The 21,672-nt window shown below is 31.9% G+C and overlaps 1 protein-coding gene across 2 annotated transcripts in view; it reads left to right on the top strand.

The window, feature by feature from the left end:
* The window catches only part of LOC142331205 (interference hedgehog-like), a 354,772-nt gene that overhangs the window by 144,950 nt on the left and 188,150 nt on the right, over positions 1–21,672 (top strand). For both annotated transcript variants that reach the window (XM_075376940.1, XM_075376941.1), the window contains exon 3: positions 1,750–1,799. The gene's annotated coding sequence lies outside the window, so the exon portion shown is untranslated. The remainder of the gene's footprint in view (positions 1–1,749; positions 1,800–21,672) is intronic.

The following is a 21,672-nucleotide window of genomic DNA, read 5'->3' as shown; positions in this document are numbered from 1 at the left end:
CACATATCGGAAACATTGAAATGAACTCGTAAAATATTTAGTATAGCGTGTGTTGCTTTTACGTCCAACAAATAGCGCTGTTTTTCAAAAAAAGCATGTTTTTACCTGTCACAGTTGTAACATCTTAGGTATATAAATAGTAGTTATATAAAAACACATTCGAATACGCGCGGTATTCGAATGCAACGTTATAAAAATTTCAAAGCAATCGGTGAAGAACTTTCAAAGATTTAAGACTTTGAACAAACGAAGATTTACATTTTTATTTATATAGATATATAATATAAAAGATTTTTTATAATAACCCTTATTTTTTTACACGCGTTGGAATTTTTTTTTTCTTTAACCTCTAACCGGGTCCAACGTTAGACATGCTTCAGAGGATGAGATGAATGATTTGTAACGTGTGAGAAAATGCCATGCCTGACCGGGATTCGAACCCGGGATCTCCAGATGAAAGACCGGAGGTCTTTGAAAGATACGCGTTGGAATCCTTAAAGAACCGGAAGTGTCATAGGCTTTATATGAATGTTTAAATAAATCTAAAAAAATTATTCTATGTATAAATACTATATAAAAAATTGTGACCCGCACGCTTTTTAATTATTCTGTATTAAAGAGCAATGTTTGTCATCTGCACGCCTAACGTGCTCAGAATGCGATCATTTGAAAATCAAATGCGAATTTCAAATACCGTGCCCAGAGTTTCCGATTTCTACCGCCAAGTTGCGAACTCTTATTTTTTTCTTTAAGTTTCTTTTTGGCAATAGTGTTTTTTCAGTTGTTTTTGTTTTTGTTGTTTTTTTGTAATAGATTTTAAAATGTTTAGGCTATGCAATTTTATTTAATTGCTGAACATTTTCTTTTAAATAGTGAAGAAAAAAATAAAGGTTTTACAATCATTCCTTTTTACTTTTCTAGCATCATAACTCTAGAGGTATGTTGCTAGAAAGCAAGTGTAGTAGTCAATCAAAAATGGGGTATGAGTCTTATGTGCATTTCTCGGCGTTTTATAATCCCCCAAAAAAAGAAAAAAAAAGAGGGTAATGTACGTGTGTTGGCGTGTTTAAAGCTTACTAACTTGATGAAATTTTGCACAGACTCGTATATATGGGTCAGTTTGTTGGCAAAAGTATATGGATCAGTATGTTAAAGAGGTGGGGTAGATAATTTCTTTGGGGTCAATTTTTTCAAAATTTTGGAAACATGATCCCACTTTGTGTAAAGCTCAGTACAAGCGTATGTGCTTATATTGCCATTTAAAACAAATTTGCCACCAAGCTCTTCCCTTCCTTCCGGGTTGGTAGACCAACCCGGTAGGTTGCACTAATCGTCATCGCGTGACGATTATAATGTCAAGATGTTCATTGATTAATAGTAGAGACAGCTAAAATATAGTAGTTTAGCCTGTTGATTATACAATAATTTTATATTAGACACTGTATTGTTGAAGTGTTTAATGTAAATGTCATTTAGAAAACTTTGGCTAACAAAAACATCTTCCAGACATGGTTTAACAAAATTACAAACTTGACAAAACGAATGAGCGTGATACGATGTAATTTAATTTTTCCAACTCACCAAGACGTTTCTCGTTTTGATTTAATGCGGCTTCAAAATGGCAGTGATAATTTTTATAGTCCAGACTGGGAAATTTATTTTATTTTTGCTAGACATGCTAAACGAGGATGCAGAAAGTTTTATATAATTACTTATGTATGTATTAATTTTTTTTCTTTTTTGTTACAGATGGTTGTTATAAATAGAGGAGAATTGGTGCATTTTACGTTCTGAACCAGGTAAGAAAACTTTTATTTAAATTTTCATGAAATAAAGTTTTTTTTTTGTTTTGTTACTTAAGAAATATTTATAATTTATGAATAATTAGAAAAAGGTTTAAATACATAAAATTATGTACAATATAAAAGGAATGAATATTATGCACTAAATTTAGGTTAAACCATGTTATAAAAAAAAAATTGTCGGGAACATCCGAGATTATAAATTTGATCAAGCCACCTGTAAGTTGACTGGCCGTTTTGAGACTACTGATGACATTAAAGCAAATTCGTCATGGACCTTACGGACCATTTTAAACGAAGCTATCCAGGACTGCTTCGGGAAGTGGAAATACTGCTGGGAAAAGTGTTGAGTAGGGGAGGGGTCAAGGACCAATAATCTGTAAAATGAATAATAAAGATTAAAAAATAAGTTTGGTTATTTTTTGAACAAACCTCGTATCTCTGTTCCAAAATTTAGTAAATTTGATTGTAATATATGGCTTTTGTATCTGGTTCATCATTTTTTAATATCTGCCAAAAATTTTTCGAATTCGTTTTAACATCCTTCATTTTCGAATTTTATGGAGCCACTTGATTTTCAACGTACTTTTAACCACACATTTCAAAGAACTATGTTGTTTGTCTTTCTGTGTTCCATGTTTCATTACAATAAAGTGCTTTAATAATGCGCCGTAAGCCACATAGATGTGTATGGTTATTTATAGTGTAAATTGTGGTATAATTTATAAGAAAAATCTATAAGATTTTCGTATAACAATTGTCATTTGTATTTCTAATTATAATACTTAAACAAATAATATCTTTTGTATTATCATAAACTCTTATACAAAGAATAAAAAAAAATTCACTTATATGTAAGTATATATAACCACATTTACTTTAACCTAAGTAATAAACGGTGTACTAAGATAAAAATAACCCAATGTCGGTAGATAAACAAAACAAGAAATTAGTTCACAACAGTAATGCAGTCTTCCAGTTAACAAAAAAACAGGACAATCAAATCAACCAAGATGTGACTATACAGAGTGTCCCATGAGTTTCCGTCATAGGAAAAATAAATATTTTTTTATGAAGATACTTAAACATAAATCATTTCAACGAACGCGTTGAAATGATTTATGACCAACACCATTACAAGCATAACTAGTTATGCTAAGTTATTGATAACTTAGCGTCTCCGTAACTTTGCTTAACTCCAGTTTGAGTTGTGCATAAAAAAATTGTTTATTTTTCCTACGTATGGAAACTTATAGGACACCTTGTAATTAAAAGAAAATAAATCGGAAAAAAACAAGCATTAACGGGGAAAAAATAAAGAATTTTTCATCTATTTAAAATAAATAAATAAAACGTGTAAAAATATACTGAAAAAAATGTTTTTATTCGAGTAAAATCAAAATATTAAGAAATCTTTTTGAAATTACGTTACAAAATAAGTGAAAATTTTATAAATACAAAAATTTAACTTTTATTAGTATCAAATATTATTTTCTAGTTTTGGTAAAAGTGTGCGTAAATATACCTGTAGATGGTCAGAAGCGTCTTGGGTACTATAATAAATGAACAGATTTTTTTTAAATTTAAAAATATACGTATTTATATTGATTCTTCCAGGAGATAGAACTGGTGAGAAGCAAAATAGAGGCAGAAAATAATAAAAACAATGACAAAGAGTTATTAACGTTGCCATTGGCTGGGATGAAATAGGTGAACAGTAAAATCGAAGAGTGGAAAAAAAATCACGAGCAGTCGGGTAAAAAGATGAAGAAAAGAAAAGAAGTAGTAATAACAAAATTACAAGAAATTTCAGACTACATTCGTGTTAACGCAGAATTACGTTTTAGTTACAAATCTTTTTATTTCTCGAGACTGACTTCTTGCAGTTAATTTAACTACGGTACGGTTTCTCAAAACTCCGTGAGAAGAAAACCTTGCCCTGTCGACTGTCTCTTGTTTGTTGAACCAAATATTTTTATTTTAGACTTGTAATTAATTTCGTAAAACATAATTTCAATTATAAGCAATGCAGTATGAATGAAACCCCACACATAAATTTTATTAACTTTTGTATACGTACGCGCGTACACACACATATACTTTTTTTTCTTTACTTTTAAGGCCGCAAAAGACCTCTTTAGTCAGAATAATTCAAGTCTTTTTTGCCGATCTTTTGGCGTTTAAGTTCTTAGCTTTTTCTTTCTCCCAATATTTATTAATGAACTCGCTTTACGATCCTCTTCTGAGTAAACCATTTTTGTATAATTAAAAGTTCTTACTTTAAAGTTGGTATTCGGATCTTTAATAACAAATTTTAATTTTTCGGTTTTATTAAGTAAATCTTCGTAAGTCAAATTTAATTCTTGCATGTCTTCTTTAATTTTTTTTTATCCATAATGGCGGATTTTTTAAAGACCAAATTCGATCGATAATTCTCTTAGCAATCCTATCCTGTGGTAATCTTAACAAGTGTGCGCAGAAAGAAATTCGCTTCTTTTTCAATTCTTCGCTTCTTTATCAATTAAGGATTCCAGGTTTTCGTACAGAAATTTATTAGGCAATAATCTGTACTGATTTTCGTGTTTATATTTTTTGTTTATGCAGGTTCTAAGAATCCTGCGTTCAACTTTAAGCAAAGGTTCAGTCCTATTTTTCTGATTTAATCTAAATAAAGTCTCGCTCGCGTAAGTAATTACGGGTTTAACCACAGTTTTGTAATGTCTAATTTTAGTGTTAATCGAGAGAGATTTTTTGTTATAAGTATTTTTGGTTACTTGTAGCACTTTAAATAATTTATTAAATCTTTCGGTCAAATTTTGTTTTTCGTTACAATTATAAGTAATGATCTCTCCAAGATATTTAAATTTTTCTACAAGTTCTACTTTGTTTCCCTTAATATTCACAGAATTAACTAAAGGATCATAGCCATCATTTTAGTCTTTTCGTAAGAAATCCTAACCCCAATTTTATTCGCAAGTTCTTCTATACTTGTTATTTGTATTCTGGCTTCTGCGATACTATTAGCTAATAAAGCTAAGTCGTCGGCAAATCCTAGACAATTTAAATTTAAGTTATCTCTTTTGTATCCTATGTGAATATTTTTTGGATTAATTTTAAACCATTTGCACATCAGAAATTCTAGTGCATTATTAAATAATAAAGGCGAAAGTCCGGTCTGCCGACCGTAGAAGCGAAATTTTTCCTATGTAAGTTGTGTAGTTTCATTAGTGCCGACCGGTGATGCTAATAACGCACATCCGCGAAAATTAAATACGATATGCGCGCGCGTGATTTAGTTAGAATCATTGAATTAAATAAACGGAAAAATATTTAAAATAATAATTTCGTGTAATTTTTCCTATTTTTTACTTTTCTGGTTGTTGGTATATTGCTATAGCACAAGCATATCTATAATTGGAATGTGTAGACATCTGCCAAAATTTTTGGTGTATGGATTTTTACAAAAATCGATTTAAAAAAAAAATCACTTGATGTTCATCATTAACACGACGATTTATTTGGCGTTTAACAGAAAACGAACACTTTGGAAAGACTCTTACGTTCGTAAATGCTGATACACTGAAAAAGTTTAAAACGAATGTTTATTAGGCAGAAAGAATAATACGATTTTCTATTTTTTGTCTGTTTTGCTTCAATAAAAAAAAAGGTTTTTAAAAGTTTTTATTTACTTTTTATTGGCTATATTTACGTTATTTTTCTCAGAATTAACTTCTCCACAAGATTTATTACTAAATCTTTTGCATTTATTTGTCATTTAACAAAGCTATTGTTCTACAAACCTAAAAAAAAAAACTTGCCTTTCGATTCTGAATTTTGTGTCTTACACGTTGGATATCTAAAAAACTACAGGAGTTACATTTCTGTTATTTCCGAGCTCATATTACATAAAAATTCAACTTTACTCTTTGATTTGGGTCCCAAAAATTACGGTAGGGCTTCTTTTTATTAGAATAGGTGAAATCCGGGCAAACTCTTTCGTTAGCCGTAACATGAAAACGAAACGTTTCCAGAATTATGTTTATATAACCAAATACCATGTATTAGTCAAAGGCCGCCGGGTTTTGACTTGCCACGTAAGACATGGTCAACGCTAAACAGAATACGAACTCAGCATAGTAGGTGCGCCTATTTCCTGTATAAATGGGGTAAAACACCGACGCCTCTTTGTGAATGTGGTGAAAATAGTTTGATTTTCACCACATGTCAGACATATCGCAGAAGTTTGCCCTAGGATGGTTATGAAGGGAATCGTGAAGATTTCCTGATGGCGAGTCTAGAATCAGTAGCATATATTAGTTTGTTAAATCTTTGTAATTTTGACTGTAATTGGTGTCGTTGCCCGGTGGGTGCGGTCGCGCTCCGATGGGGGCACTAATGAGCTAATGACACTGTTGGCGGGGCTTCTCTGGGTACTGCTTTGGTGGTATGCAGGGGTGTCTTGGCGGCGGTCTGCGAAAGATGGTGAATGTCACGCGGGACTCCGAGATGGCGCTGTGCGGGAGTAGGCGTTAATTCTCCTCTCCCGGGCAGACCGGAACGGAGTCAGATAGAAACTCATTTTGAGTATTAAGCGGGGTTCTTAAGAGAACTAGGTCTAAATTTCGATGTACAAAACTTTAGTGGGAAAGTTTCTTGTTGAGGTTGTTAGTACGGATCTGAGACATTCAGAAAGTGGCTCTTTAATAGTTGGATCTAGGCGCGGGGTCTTTGTTCCGCGGTTAGGTTTCTAGCTCAGTTCCTGAGGGCGACGTGGTAGCTGCAGGTGTCCGTTGTCTTCATGCTGAAGGCATAAACATGTAAATCTATCTCGGGGTGAATTTTTACCGATGTAGATGTCCCTCGGGGCATCTGCATCGGTGGCATCTCTGCGGGGCCTGGACTGAAAGCTGTGTGGCACAATCAGTTTGAGGGCGAGAAGATGTCCTCCGTTAAAGCCACTATTGGCTAGGAACGGAGGGGGTGGTGTAGCGACCGGACACGCTACGAGATGGGATCTTCTCCCCTCGGGGGGGAATCGAGATGTAATTGGTGTTGTGTTTTGGTGCCATACGCTAAATAGATAAATATAAACCTGTTTTCATTATTTTAACCAGTAGAATATCTCCTGAAATTATCTCTCTTTCTTCGTGGGAAACCTGTATAACGGCCATTAATGGAATGAAATTTTGGACAAATTAAAATTGGGAAGAGGCAGTTTTTACCGCCTAAGCGCTATCTTTCCAAATAAATGACAGTAATAATTACTAATTTTTTTCCTGAGTGTGCTTTTTCGTGTTTAAAACACCAGATATTTTTTACTTACGTAAAATAACCGGATGTTTCACATAAATTCTTTGTTAACGAATCCCTGTCATTCTTATTTAATTTACCGAACTCTTTTTCGCTCGATGATAACGCGAATTGTGCTAGAGAGAAACTGCAGCTGATATGACGAGAATACACGATCGAAACATACCTAGCTAGTAAATACCAGGTAATGCGGGAAATAGCCGAAACGAAGTACCATTGAACCCGAGTAAATACTTCACTGTTCCTGAATTTCCTTAAGCAAGACTTTTTATTCAAAAATTATGAAGAAGTGAATTATGAAGAACTGATTTATATGAAGTAATTTAACGCCTGGCCATTATTCGAGTGAAGTTATTTCGTTTTATTCCCGTCATTCAATTATTACGCGTTCATAATCAGGAATGTAACAAGTAAAAATATAAAACGGAATGCGAGTAGAAATGGTTGTGATACAGTAAAAAATTGATCATTCTGTTTGTTGAGAGGGGAAGGGAACGAGAATGAAATGAACGTTATTTGTTTATAACTACATATATAGACTATATGAAAGACTTTGATCCGGTTAGCCTGTTAAAATGTGCGTGAAGGAATGCAAGAACGCCAGTTAACAATACCAAATACCTATGACTAACTCCTGCAGCTCTACTAACAATTCACTTAATTTCGGTTTGTTTTTTAAAATTATTTTTAAATTTTTTCAGCTGCTGTTTAATTACGCATGATAACATTTTCATTTCCGTTTAACCATTTGAGTTCTTCGAATTACATCTAAAAAAACGGTACAAAAAATGCCACCTGCACCAGTATCATGCAACATTTATGAAAAGAGATGGAAATATATACACGTTTAGACAAAAATGGAAATAAATAAGTAATATGAAATAAAACAAGACAGGCCAATAGTAGCAAATTTATTTCTTTAAAAAACAAAAAACACAGCTTGTGGCGCACATTACGTAATTTCACGTAATGATATAATGATGAATATTTTTTTTAAAAACTGCAGCACAATTTTAAGTCTTGTGCTAGACTAGACGATACATTCTTTAGCAGTTTCAAGGTCGTATAAAATATGTATGTGTGTTGGTATTAATACTATAGAAATACGTTTACAAATTTCAACCAAAGATTTAACAGAAATTTATTTAATTATTACTCTGCTTTTAAATATTATCGTGTCTGACAGTTTTTCAATTTTCGTATAAAATCTGTTATTTGGAATACCGTTTATTTTGAAATTAGGACCTAAGTTTTTCTTATAATTTTAATTTCTATTTTTCTAGATTTTCTAGCAGACCTTTGTTGCACAGGGTTTTTCGGTGCTTCCGACTTTATTACAGTTTTATAGTGTCAAAATTTTGAGTTCCATGATAAAGGAACTCAACGAACTTTGTCGTACTTTCGATAGCTGAAAAGCTAATTGCATTTTATTAGCTCTAACTGTTAAGGCTTTTATATCTAAAAAATTCCAACCGATTCATTTTCCGAGATATTTGAAATTATCCACTTCTCTATTTTTATTACTATTTATACTAAGGAATTCATTCTTTATAAAATAATTATTTTAATTAATATATCTAAAATTTCAAAATGGCGGCCTTCAATTTTAAAAATTTATTTATTTACGTGGTGACAACAGGCTTACGCCCTCTTACAGATACTAGATAAAAAAAAATTTGTAGCGTGAGAAAAATCCCATGCCTGACCGGATTTCGAACCCGGATCCAGTCAGTCTCAACTGGAGAGGTTCCAGCGGACCTTTCCCCCTCCTCGCGTCGTTATTGAAAATGAAAATGAAGATTAATTGCTGTAAAAATAAATGTTGTGTTGTTTTAAATAAATTATAAAAACTGCGCTACGCTTTTATTTAACTAAATATTTTCATTACTTTTAATTTTAAAATTTAATAATTATTAAATTTATTTATTTTTTATTTATTGGTTATTTATTAGATATTTATATAATTTATTTTTTACTTTTCAATGCATTTTTATATTTTTTAATATATTATATTTTTTTGTTTAAAATTCTCAATTTGATTTAATTCTTATTTTTTACTTTTTAGAGGGTTTTTCTAATTTGTTTCCTTTTTTTATTAATGTTAATATTAATATTAGTTAAAAGCTTTTTTAAAAAATAATTTTTTATATCTAATCAAATATATTTTTGTATTTTTTTAAGTAAAAATATTTATTTTTACATATCTAAGTTACATACATGTACCAAACTTTAATCATTTTCATACGATAGATCAAAAGATATAGCAGTTGCAAGATTTGATTATTCCTAAAGCGAGTTAAATAAAAGCTTTTAAAAAGTAATCCATCCCCACCCTGCGCGTCAACTGAGCTTTCTAATTTTGACGAATATTACTTTACTTAAACACCTTTTGGCAGGGTAAAGCCCTTACACGTGTAATTAATTACGACATTTTTGTCTTTTCTTATAACTACAAAATTATTTAGAAATGTATATGGATACATTTTTATTGTAATTTCGTATATAGAATTTAAACCTTTATTGGAAGGTGCTCAGGATCTGAAAATCTTTTTTATTAAATATTAAAAGAACATTAGTACCCTTTTTTTTTCTTTTTTTACTGAAAATCACTCAAAAATGTCTTAATCCGTTTGGAAATAGATTAAAAATTATGATAAACGGGTGTTATGAAGTCCAATATACTTATTTAACTGTTGTATTATTGATCCATTCGTCTGGATGGGGAATGTAAAAATAAATAAAATGAAATTTATGTAGCTATAAGTATTGTGTTACATGATATACGAATCGACAGGATTTAAAAAACAGTTCACTTCTAAACACATGTTAAACACTTTCAATTTATATATACAATAAACAAATGTAAATAAAAAAAAATTTAAAACAATTGTCGAACCAAATAAAACTCTGTTTAGTTATGTACATATATCAAGTAAGGAACTGTGTAAAATTTAAAAGTTAAGCGTTGAACTGAATTTTAAAATAGTCTACATCGGTAACATTAATGTTTAATCTTAGTCCTCAAAATTTTAAACTCAAGAATAAATGTACTCGGTAGCTTGAAGTAGATTTTTCCTATCGTGAAGTAAATTTTAAACAAGACTAAACAGTAGTAGAATTTAAGTACATGTAATTGGAACACGTTCATTTGATATGGACAGACGTTTTATATTTGAAATCTTTTTTTTTCCACTAAGCGACGTGGACGTGTTAACAACACCGGTTCTTCTTTTCAAACCACAATCAGAATAATAACAGCGAATATACAACAAAAAATAAAATGTACGTGTGTAAATAAAAACAAAAATAATACAGCAAACAAAAGAAAAAAAAAGTAAATAAGTAGCATTTAATATAACAATTCCTTCCTTTTTTCCCGGTTTTTTTTTAATATTTAAAAAAAAAGTTTTATTTTATATTTAGCCATGAAATAACATTAATTGAGATTTAAACAATCGCCAAATTGTAATAGATTTAAAAACAAAAGTTTAGACCATTTTCTCACGCACCTTTTCAGAGACTTTAAAATTATGAGGATTGTATAAAAATAAGCTTTATATAAAAAAAAACATGATCAAATAAACTGTTTAAGAAAATAATAAAGAAGAAAATGAGGGTAGTAATATAGAAACAATTATTTTTTGGGGGTTTTACCATTTTTCATTAAATTAGATAACTTCCTGCATAAAATTTACAGATATAAACAAATAATCAAGTCATCTCAGGTTTGTACATCTTATGATAAAAAGTAACAATTATCTTAAAACATAACCACGTTGTGAAAGAATAAATAGTTGAATAGGTTAGAAAACAATTACGGAAACATAAAAACGCATATGTATATGCGGAGAGTATATTGGATAGGCCGTGTAATCATAACACTATCCGATATAATTTATTCTATTTTTTTTTTTTTTTTACCATCGTTGTGGTATTTTTATTGTAATCATCCAGATAGATATACAGTTTAAGTATAGCCGTCAAAGATATAAAGAGAAAAAGAGAGGTTTTTTGTGTGTCTGTGTATGTTTGAGTATGTGATTGTTGATGAGGGTGTGAGGGAGGTGATAGCTATTCAAAAACCTAACCACAGCTCAGCTAAGGTAGTTTTTCAATCTAATTGAGGCCTACACAACACATAACATAACATAGGACGGCAAACTATCCGTTTCCTTTACTATATATATATCCTATAAAAACCTGCTATATAATCTTATAGCGGTATTACAATAACAACACCTCATTTTAAACAACTTAAAAACCTTCTCACCGACCCGACAACCAAGTAGAAGACGAACCAATATAAATAAACCAACGAGTACACTGTACTATCATATAAAAAGTATACTGGAATTTTATATACATGTGTGTGTGTGTGTATATATATATATATATATATATATATGTATGTGTGGAAACATTATATTCGGAAAAGGAGTTTACTAGAGTATATACTTCCCGAGCTAGTTGTGAAATAAAATAAAAGAGAATCATATACGTGTTAGAATTATTACCAGTCATATAATTCTGAAGTGTATTGTAAGCGCTTTTATGTTTAAATATACCATAAAATTATATTAAAAAAGAAAATAACCAAACGGTGTATGCATATGTTTTCTATGTATATATATATATATATATGTGTGTGTGTGTGTGTGTGTGTGTGTGTGTGCGCGCGCGCGCGCGCACGCGTAAATATGGAGCAACAAGAGTTACGAGTAAAAAATAATTCCCACTTCGAATTCACTATAAAATTATTTTTACTATAAAGTATATAATAATTTTTAGTAATTTTACACTAGTAATTTTTATACTTGGAATAACGCAGTTGTAAAATTATTTTTTATAACCGTTTTTTAACCTACACAGTAAAATTAACTTGTTTGTTTATCTCAAATTTTCAAGTACACTGAATAATTGTACGTGAAATGAAAGAACAACTCGCAAAACAGTTTTTGTGTGTGTTTCTGTGTGCAAGTCATTGATCTCTATAAAACCGGATAGAGGATCCTTATAGTGTAAAATACAATTAAGCGTTCAATATTGATGTATACTTCAGCGCCGCAGAATGAGTGGCTGAGAATTAAATAAAACCATTGTATCCTTACGCGACTATAATCGTGATTGTAGGGATGTTTTATTTACTCAAGTCAGATAACCAAAAGAAACTCTCCGGGTTGGTGTAGTGATGAACGCGTTTTCCCGAATCAGCTGATTTGGAAGTCGAGTGTTCCAGCGTTCAAGTCCTAGAAAAGTCCGTTATTTTTGCACGGATTTGAATAGATCGTGCATACCGGTGTTCTTTGGTGGTTGGGTTTCAATTAAATATACATCTCAGGAATGGTCGAACTGAGACTGTACAAGACAACACTCTTATATATCTTCCTCATTCATCCTCTGAAGTATTATCTGAATAGTAATTTCCGGAGGCTAAACAAGAAATTGACAGATAACCAAAAGAGTTCCAACGATCAAGTCCTAGCAAAGACAGTTATTTTTATACGGATTTGAACACTAGATCGTGGATACCGGTCACTCATATATATCTTCCTCATTCATCCTCTGAAGTATTATCTGAATAGTAATTACCGGAGGCTAAACAAGAAATTGACAGATAACCAAAAGAGTTCCAACGTTCAAGTCCTAGCAAAGACAGTTATTTTTATACGGATTTGAACACTAGATCGTGGATACCGGTGTTCTTTTGGTGGTTGGGTTTCAATTAACCACACATCTCAGGAATGGTCGAACTGATACTGTACAAGACTTCATCCTCTGAAATAATTCGTCTCTGCGCATGCGCCGTTTCATTTTAATTAGTTCTAGCCACTCATTTGGTGGCACTAATTTTTACCGATTTCAATACATGGGATAATCTATCCAGATATATAGAGATCAGTGGCGCAAACTCAAACGTTCCTTACCTTCCGCTTGAAAGCACTAGTAGCAAAGATGGCTAACCCCTAATAGAAAGAATTCTGTGTTTTGCAGTTTGCAAAATGTGAATCTGTAGTAACCGTTCAACGTGCGTTTCATTTGAAGTTCCGTTGTAATCCCCGAGTGACAATAACATCCATAGATATTATAAACAATTTGAAACCGCTGGCTGTATTAGTAAAGGGAAGAGTACAGGACAACCGAGTTATCCGAAAACAGTTTTGAACGTGTAAAAGTCTTTTGTACGAAGTCCTAGGAATAGCGAATTAGCGATTTCAGTGACGTGTGTGAGGAGAGTTTTAAGGAAACGTTTACAACTGCGTCCACACTGTTTACAGCTGTTATATCCTCTAAAACCTACAGATTATGGTTTGCGTGCTAGCTTCGCAAAGGAAATGATGCACTGCGACGACAAAGATTTTCTTTATCGTGTTGTATTCAGTGATGAATAAACATTTCTTGTTACTGGAAAAGCAAACACTCAATATGCATATCTGGGGTTCGGAATATCCTCATGAAATATTTCATTGTGAACGAGACCCCATAAAACTGATCTTTTTTTTTTTGTTGTATTCCGATGGAAAGTTTACGGGCCGTTCTTTTTCACGGAAGGAAGTGTGTTTGGAGTGAACTGTCTTGCTTTGCTACAATTATGGCTCTCTTCAACTGCAAAACAAACCACAGAGCTTTATTTGGCAATAAGCCTCCTTACTGGCCTAACCTTGTACGTTATCGGTTGAATGAAATTCTCCCCGATTGCTGGATTGGTTGCGGGGACCAGATAACAGGGCTTGTTTGCCGTGGTCTCCACGATTCCGATCTGACCCCGTGCGATTTTTTCCTTGGGGGTTTTTAAAGGATCAAGTATATGTGCCATCGTTACCGGCTGACTTACCCGACTTGAAACACAGGATTGAAGCAGATGTCGCATCAATTACTCCAGACTTGCTAAAATGGGGTGAACTCTCTTATCGGCTGGATGTGTACCATGTGATCAATAGTGCTCATAGAAAAATGTTTAATTTTCTCTTTCACTTCATGTATAATTTATCAATGTAAGTAAAACTTAATAAATACTACATAACTTTAAAACCCCGATATTCATTTTGATTTGTGTATGTAGCTGTATATACAAAAACCGTTTGATAGTTTAAATTCTATTGTACGTGGATGATTGGGTGATTCATTTATTATTGAAGTTGATTAGGATAATTTTTAAATCGCAAGCCCTTCAGAAGCATATAAATCACCATTTGTAAACGAATTTTCAAGGCATTATACCAATTTAGATGATCAGCACTCTTAAATAAATTAGGTTATAAATTTTAAATTAATATTTATTTTATAGCTAATTTACTTTTACTAAATCTACGTGAAATTAATTCAATATTTAACCTGTACTAATCTATAATATGATTATATTCTAAAAATTTGTTGAAAATATTTTAATAAATTTATTACATAAAAATTAAAATTAAATTACTAATGTTAACGTAGTCGAGTGGTTGCGTTTTTCTCTTTGATCCGGAAATTTCCGAGTTCGAGTCCCGGTCAGGCGTGACATTATTTGCACGCTACAATAAAGATTGATTTCATTAACATACATCGGCATTTATGGAAAGATACAAAAAAAATAATAAAAAATTAAATATAATGGATTTAATTCCTATTGGGCTTTTTTTCTTTCAACACAATTATAGATATTCAAGATATTTATTCATTTTTCCAGGAATCTGATTCTAGTAATCCATTTTTATTTTATTTTCCTAATGTTTTCGTTGCAATCTTTTCATCTAGGGAACAATAAGCAACACTTCCCAACAGCCCAATGAGATATGGATGTATGTATGACAGTAAATGAGGTGTAGTCTTGAACAGCTCAGGCCGACCATTCCTGAGACATTGGTTAAATGAACCCCAATCTCCAACGCACACCGGTATCCACTGTCTAGTATTCAAATCCGTGTAAAAAAAACTAACGTTTACTACGATTTAAACCTCAGAACCTTCGAATTCGAAACTCAGCTGTTAAACAACTGATTTATGACGACGGGTTAACCATTAAGACCAGCCTGGTGGGCTAGATATCTATTTGAGTCAAAAAAAAAAAAACGAAATAACTCTAAAATATTTAAATATATTACAATAATATGGCAGGTCCGTTACAAACAAACGATCTAAATATAAAACCTTTGATGAAAAACAAAATTTCGGTTTATTTGTGGTACTCTTTTTGCATCTTAACAAGACTGTACCTGTTTAGTCTTGTCTAGTTGACAGGTATTCTTCATTCAGTTAACGAAGTGTAAATACCTTTTAATCAGTCATAGAGGCTGATTTTTTTTAATAGGCTATTTGATTTATGGGAAAATAAGTATTACCGTAAGTTACAGAAAATACGAATGTAATGAGAATTGTATAAAACTTGTTATAACGTGGGAATTTATCCATTAAGTTATAACAGAAGGAAGTAAAATGAGAATAAAAAAAACTAACTAACTTTATAGGGGATAAGATCGTATGGTAGCTGTATTATATTTTAAAAGAGACAACTGCAGCGTTAAATTTAACTTTTTATAAGATTAAAATCGTTGATATAATCTTACGTCATATTATTTATCCATCAGTTATAAAACAAATGTAGTTTCTTCTTTTAAAATAGAATAAATTGCATTAGATTAGATTTTAACAGAATAATTATTACAACAATGCGGATAATAAAGGATAAAAATGAAATTAAGTTGAAATTGTTATCTCCGCAATGCGTTTGTGTTTTATTTATTATAAAGAAAAAACCAACCTAAGTTGTTCATCGCAGATATAAACAGATTATGAAGGTAGCGTGTTTTTATTTATTAATGCTTTAAAGTATATCATTGCACTTAACTGTAAAAATATTAATTTTATAGTTTTTATCTCGGATTGTTTTCATACTTACAGAATAATATATTTCCACGTTTAATAACCAGCGCATTTCAGTTGGCTTTGTGGTCGCTCCCACGTTGTACCTGAAATATTCACAGTCTAACTGTAATTAAGGTCCCTTAATTAAGGTCCTAAAAATTTTAATAACACCTCTTTTCACTGGGGTAGCTGAAATCCGAGCGAATTTCATTAGCCGTAACTCGCAAACGAAGCATTTTAGGACGTACGAGCTTTTTTCATTATTTTAACGAATAAAATATATTATGAAAATCCCGGGAGAGCTAAAATTAAATAGAAAATAATTTGTTAAATTCCATTTACGAAATTATTGTTATTAAAAGAATGTAATAACCAAACCGTAATGTGTGTGTGTGTGTGTGTGTGTGTGTGTGTCAGCATATGCGGGTGCGTGAGTAAAATTAATTCGCTTATATATCAAACATTTTTCCCATCTATGTAGTTATATAAAAGGTAAAATATGGTGATCGGTCATGGTTGAGCAAATCCGGTTTTCACAGAATCTTGAAATATTGACCCCTAAGTACCCCAGAAAATCAAAAACTGGCATCGAAATTTCCGTGACAAAATGTGCGTACGTATGTTTGTTGGCGTGTAAATCGGCTTATATCTCCAGAACTATGTGAACGATTTTCACCAAACTTGGCTATAATATTTGTATAATACGAGCATTGATGCTGTGAAATTTTCAATTCAAAAGGTCACGGGTGGGGGATTCAGGGGGAAAACGAAATCGTCTCCAGATTTTCCATAATTAAGGTTAAATTTTTTTGTTGATAATTTTGTGAAACAACTTGAAAAAAAGTTTTTGCTAAATTTCTCCTCCACTACGAAAAATTGTTTTAATTTTGAATAGTTATAGAAGACAAGGGGTGATTTTCGGTGCATTTTTTTTAGAAATATTTTTGTGAACTATAAAAAAAAAATATTTTGTGTAAAACGGTTTTTGCTAAAATGTCATTCCCATTTACAAACACTGTAGAAGGCAGTGGGTCTTTTTCTTTGCAGTTCTTTTATATTAGCATCTCGTAGGATCCACAAATTTCTTCCCCATCAAAGCGGGGTCTTAACCCAGCCACTCCCCCTTACACACCCTACATCCCACTTAGCGGCGGGACTACTGCTGTAGTCATCCGCTATGTTGTGACGTCACAGGTGAGCGGTAGAATTAAAAATAAATGAGTATTTAAAATGTAAACATATTTTAAATTAGGTGTGCGTGTGTGAAGCCGCATGGCGGGAAAGTCCTACAACTGTGTTGTCATCTTTTTTAACTTGCGTCCGAAACTATAAACATAAAAATTTCGCTTAAGCAACATTTTTGTTTCATATTATTTTTACTTATTATATTTACTTGATTGTTAATTTGTATCGATAAAAAAGTTGTTTTTTATTCACTTCGTCCGAATTAATTTCGTCATATTTATAGTTGTAATTTTATGACATAGGTACTTTTGTGTCAGGTTAGATTTATCTAAATAATAATCTTCATTATTGGTTTCTTAATAATCCTAGTTTTTATTTTGTTACCTTTTTTTATCTTTCGATTATAAATTACATTTCGAAATGTTTACCTTGTAATACTTATGTTATTTTATATATCTTCTTTAGTTAAATAAATTATGCTTTTTATAAAACGGTTCTATGATATAAATCATTTAAATAGTCTACATAATGATTTTATAAGATAAATATTCTCTGGCTTCAAGAATTATTACTGGAGGAATTTGTTAATATACGAGTATATTAGGACATATTAGTAATCTGTAGTAATTTATTTTTTTATTTATAACATTGGATTAATACATTAAATTTTGTTAAAAATCATTTATTTTTTTAAATATTTCAAACTGTATTAATTGAGTTATAAGAAAGAACTAATCAGGTAAATTAGAATTCTTTATGTTTTTAACTGTTCAAAATTACTTCTCATTAAAAACAAAATGTTAATTCCGTATCATTACAAGTCTCTACAAGTTGCTCGTTCCTTCTTTATTGATTGAATTATTAACTATAAAGAGGCAGTTGTCTGTTATAATATTTTTTATTTATATTTTTTACTTTTTTTATAAGAAAATTTACGAAACTTTTCAGTGAATCTTAATCAGTTTATTGGTGTGTTATATGATTTTTTTTTTAATTATGCTTATTTAATATATTGTATATGTGTGTGTTTTGTTTTACTTTATTGCTTTAAAATTATTTCTTCTGTTTATTTTCTTATATCATTTGTCTAGACAATGATACTTTCTAAGAATTATTTTCGCACTGATTCGACAATTGTCTTTCTTTACCCTCTATTACAATAATATATGTATGCATGTTAGGCCTCATAAGTCAAAACAGTTACTACAGACGATCAGACATGAGATGATACCTGACTTCGCGGCGCGAGTGATAGCTTCTCGGCCTTTCATACGGAGTTCCCGGGTTCGAATCCCGGTAAGGGGCACGGCATTTTCACACACGCTACAAATCACTCATTCATCCTCTGAAGTATTATCTGAACGGTAATTACCGGAGGTTTAACAGAAAAAAGAAAGAAAAGAAAGATGCAGCTCTTGGTTACATGGAGGCTTTGTCTTTGAATGTTAAGATTTTTTTTATTTTGTATCGCCGCTCTATTTAAAGCCAAATCTGTGATTGGTTCGTACAAGATCGTTTCTTTCTCCAAATTCTTTTCATAGAAACTACCATTTCCACTATACTGCCATAACTACAAAAAAAATGTTTCTTTTCCAAGAACAGGAATGACGTGCAGATTACAATGTTATCGCATTTGATCGATTTTGGTTTGAACAAATATATGAAAAGTTTCCGCCGTCATTCTCAAGTACGTTTGGAATTTGTCTGGGACGTCTTTGACTTTTGTGAAAAGAAAAAGATATTCACCTAGTTTTTGCCATTTTTTTGTTAATTGAATGTGCGGCAAACCTGAAAGTGCTTTAGGTACTTCTACTATTTCACAAGTTCTTCGTGAAATCGTAGCAAAAAACCGAGGCTATCGCAAACTCTGCTCTTGTTGTGTACCGAAAATGATGGAGTTTTACAAAGCTGAACATGATACTCTACTTAGACTTTTCTTTGTGATATGAAATAATAAAGGCGCAATGAATTAAATTATTTTTCCTTCTCAAGCGATTCCTTGATACTTAGCGCTACGACAACGATGCTGCCGTGAAAATTTTGTTCGAGAATGGTTATCTTCATAAGACATAAAAAGTGCCATAGTAATCGTGGAAAGTAACTTAAAATGTTCATTCTAATCGAGATTTCCTCCAATTGTGAAACCTTCTACTTTTCTACATTTGAAAAGTAATTTAAGATATGCTCTTCTGTATTATATATATAAAAAAATCTGATGTGGACAATACATGACTTCCTTGTACGCCTATTAAATTGCAAATATATACATTTTTTAATGAAAAGTACATAAAATTTTATTCCATTAATAACTTCTGATATTTTTTTTACAAGATTTTTACAATCAGAGGTTAATAATTATTAATAAATAATATATTTAAATTATACATAAAAGTTAAAAAAAAAGGAGATGAAGTCTGATTTGAACCGATGTGCCTTCCCCTTGTAAGATCCAAATGTTTCATTAATTAAAACCTTTTTTGGTTATAACTCTGGAACCAATAAAAAAATAAGTACCTCTTACCATATAGCGTTGAAAAGCTCTCAATGAAGCCTTATTACTGCAGTTAAGAAAAAGTCCAAAATATTTTTTGATTTTGGGCTTTATTGGACAATTGGTCCAGTCGATTGCAATCAAAAGAGTACGTGCACAACTAGATGTTACAACAATCCTAAATCCAACATTTCAACATTGTACGGTTAATCGTTTTTGAGTTATGCGAGATATGTACGTACGTTCGTACAGTCGTCACGCTGAAACTAGTCAAAATGCATTAAGGAATTGTCAAAATCCGTTGAAATTTGAAAACCGAAATCTTTCGCTATCACAACACTTAAATCTGTTGAAAATTATATGCATTTTTAATAACAAACCGTACTTACTTTCCTAATAAGTCTTGTAATAGTTTTTTTTATTACACACATCTGAAGTCCGAAAGGATTGATCAGAGTGATTTTTAATGAGAGCAGTGATATTTCAGGAGATTAGGCGAATATTCAGTACTATATTTTATTCAGTGAAGAAAACAATGGGAAACTACTTCACTCTGCACTCCTCACCATTATAACAAAACGATGTAGAATACTTTTTATTCTTGAGGGTAGCTTTGTAATGTAATTTAATTTTTTTCCTCCTGGGCGCACAACGAAGTGTCCTTATTACCGCCCGGGCACAATATTATTAACGTAAACAATTAAAAATTAACTTATAAATTAGACTAATGCTTCCGTATTCTAAAAGCAAAATAAATGGTATAAATAACTTACACTTACTATTAGTAAAAATCAAATATTTCAATATAAATGGACGGCCCAAAGAAGTCATAAAACATTCGATAACATCGTCTCGTTGTTTCCTAACATATTTGGAAGTTCGTTTAAACTTCCGACGCAGTGCCGCGTAACAGACAATCCATAAAGATATGGTGTGTACAATTAGTAGATGCAGCGAACACAAACACGTGCATCGGTCTGAGTCATGAGATATCCGCGAGTGGGCCTATTGGGCCCTGTTCGAAAACGACAAATAATGAACTCCTCTGGATGGTTATACCTGCATGAAGAGCGCTACGGCGATACAGTGTTCTTAACAGGACGAACTTTATTATTGATCGTAGCATTCCTTTCGCTTTGCCACTCATCACGAACCACCCTTTTCAGGAAACAGACAAGATAATCAGAAACAACACGATTAGTGAAAGACGGTTGGAAACAAGCCTCTTTTGCCGCACTATCAGCACGCTCATTTCCTGAAATTTCAATATGGCTGGGGATTCAGCAGAAGCTCACAGTCGTGTTACGCAAAGTCATTTCAGAGATAACAGTTTGTAAATCCACCGGATTGGTATACTGGTTAACGCATCTTCCCAAATGAGCTGATGTGGAAGTCGAGAGTTCCAGTGTTCAAGTCCTAGTAAAACTAAAAGTTACTTTTTATACGGATCTGAGTACTAGATCGTGGATACGAGTTCTAGATCGTGGATACCGGTGTTCTTTGGTGGTTGAGTTTCAGTTAACCACACATCTCAGGAACGGTCGAACTGAGACTTACAAGACTACACTCATACATATCATCCTCATTCATCCTTTGAAGTAATAATTCCCGGAGGCTATACAGGAAAAAGTAAGAGATAACACATTGTATGTCACAGAACAATGCTATTTAAATAATGACAGATCGGATAGAGCGACCAAAACTTGTTTCTTATTTGGTTTGGTATGCCGTTAAAGCATAAATACAGTATGTATATTGTTTATAATGCCATAGGTTGTAGTGACGTATCGGTTATTATGACTTATTTTTCCTACTGCAATGCAACATTTTATCGTTTATAACGATGAACAGAAGTGACTCATCAGTAACTTAATACAGTATATCTATATTGTAGCTACAGAAATATTTTCCCAGTTCATTTTTTTCTTACATATGTACTGTAGTTCTTTTTTTTAACTTCTTCGTGTACCAGATTATTGTAAACTGAAGCGATCACATTCAGTTGTTACTACTCTTTTGCTGTGAGCGTATCATATCGTTCGG

The sequence above is a fragment of the Lycorma delicatula genome, chromosome 10 (assembly GCF_047948215.1).
Source record: "Lycorma delicatula isolate Av1 chromosome 10, ASM4794821v1, whole genome shotgun sequence".
NCBI lineage: Eukaryota > Metazoa > Arthropoda > Insecta > Hemiptera > Fulgoridae > Lycorma > Lycorma delicatula.
This window is presented reverse-complemented; position numbering and strand designations above follow the sequence as displayed.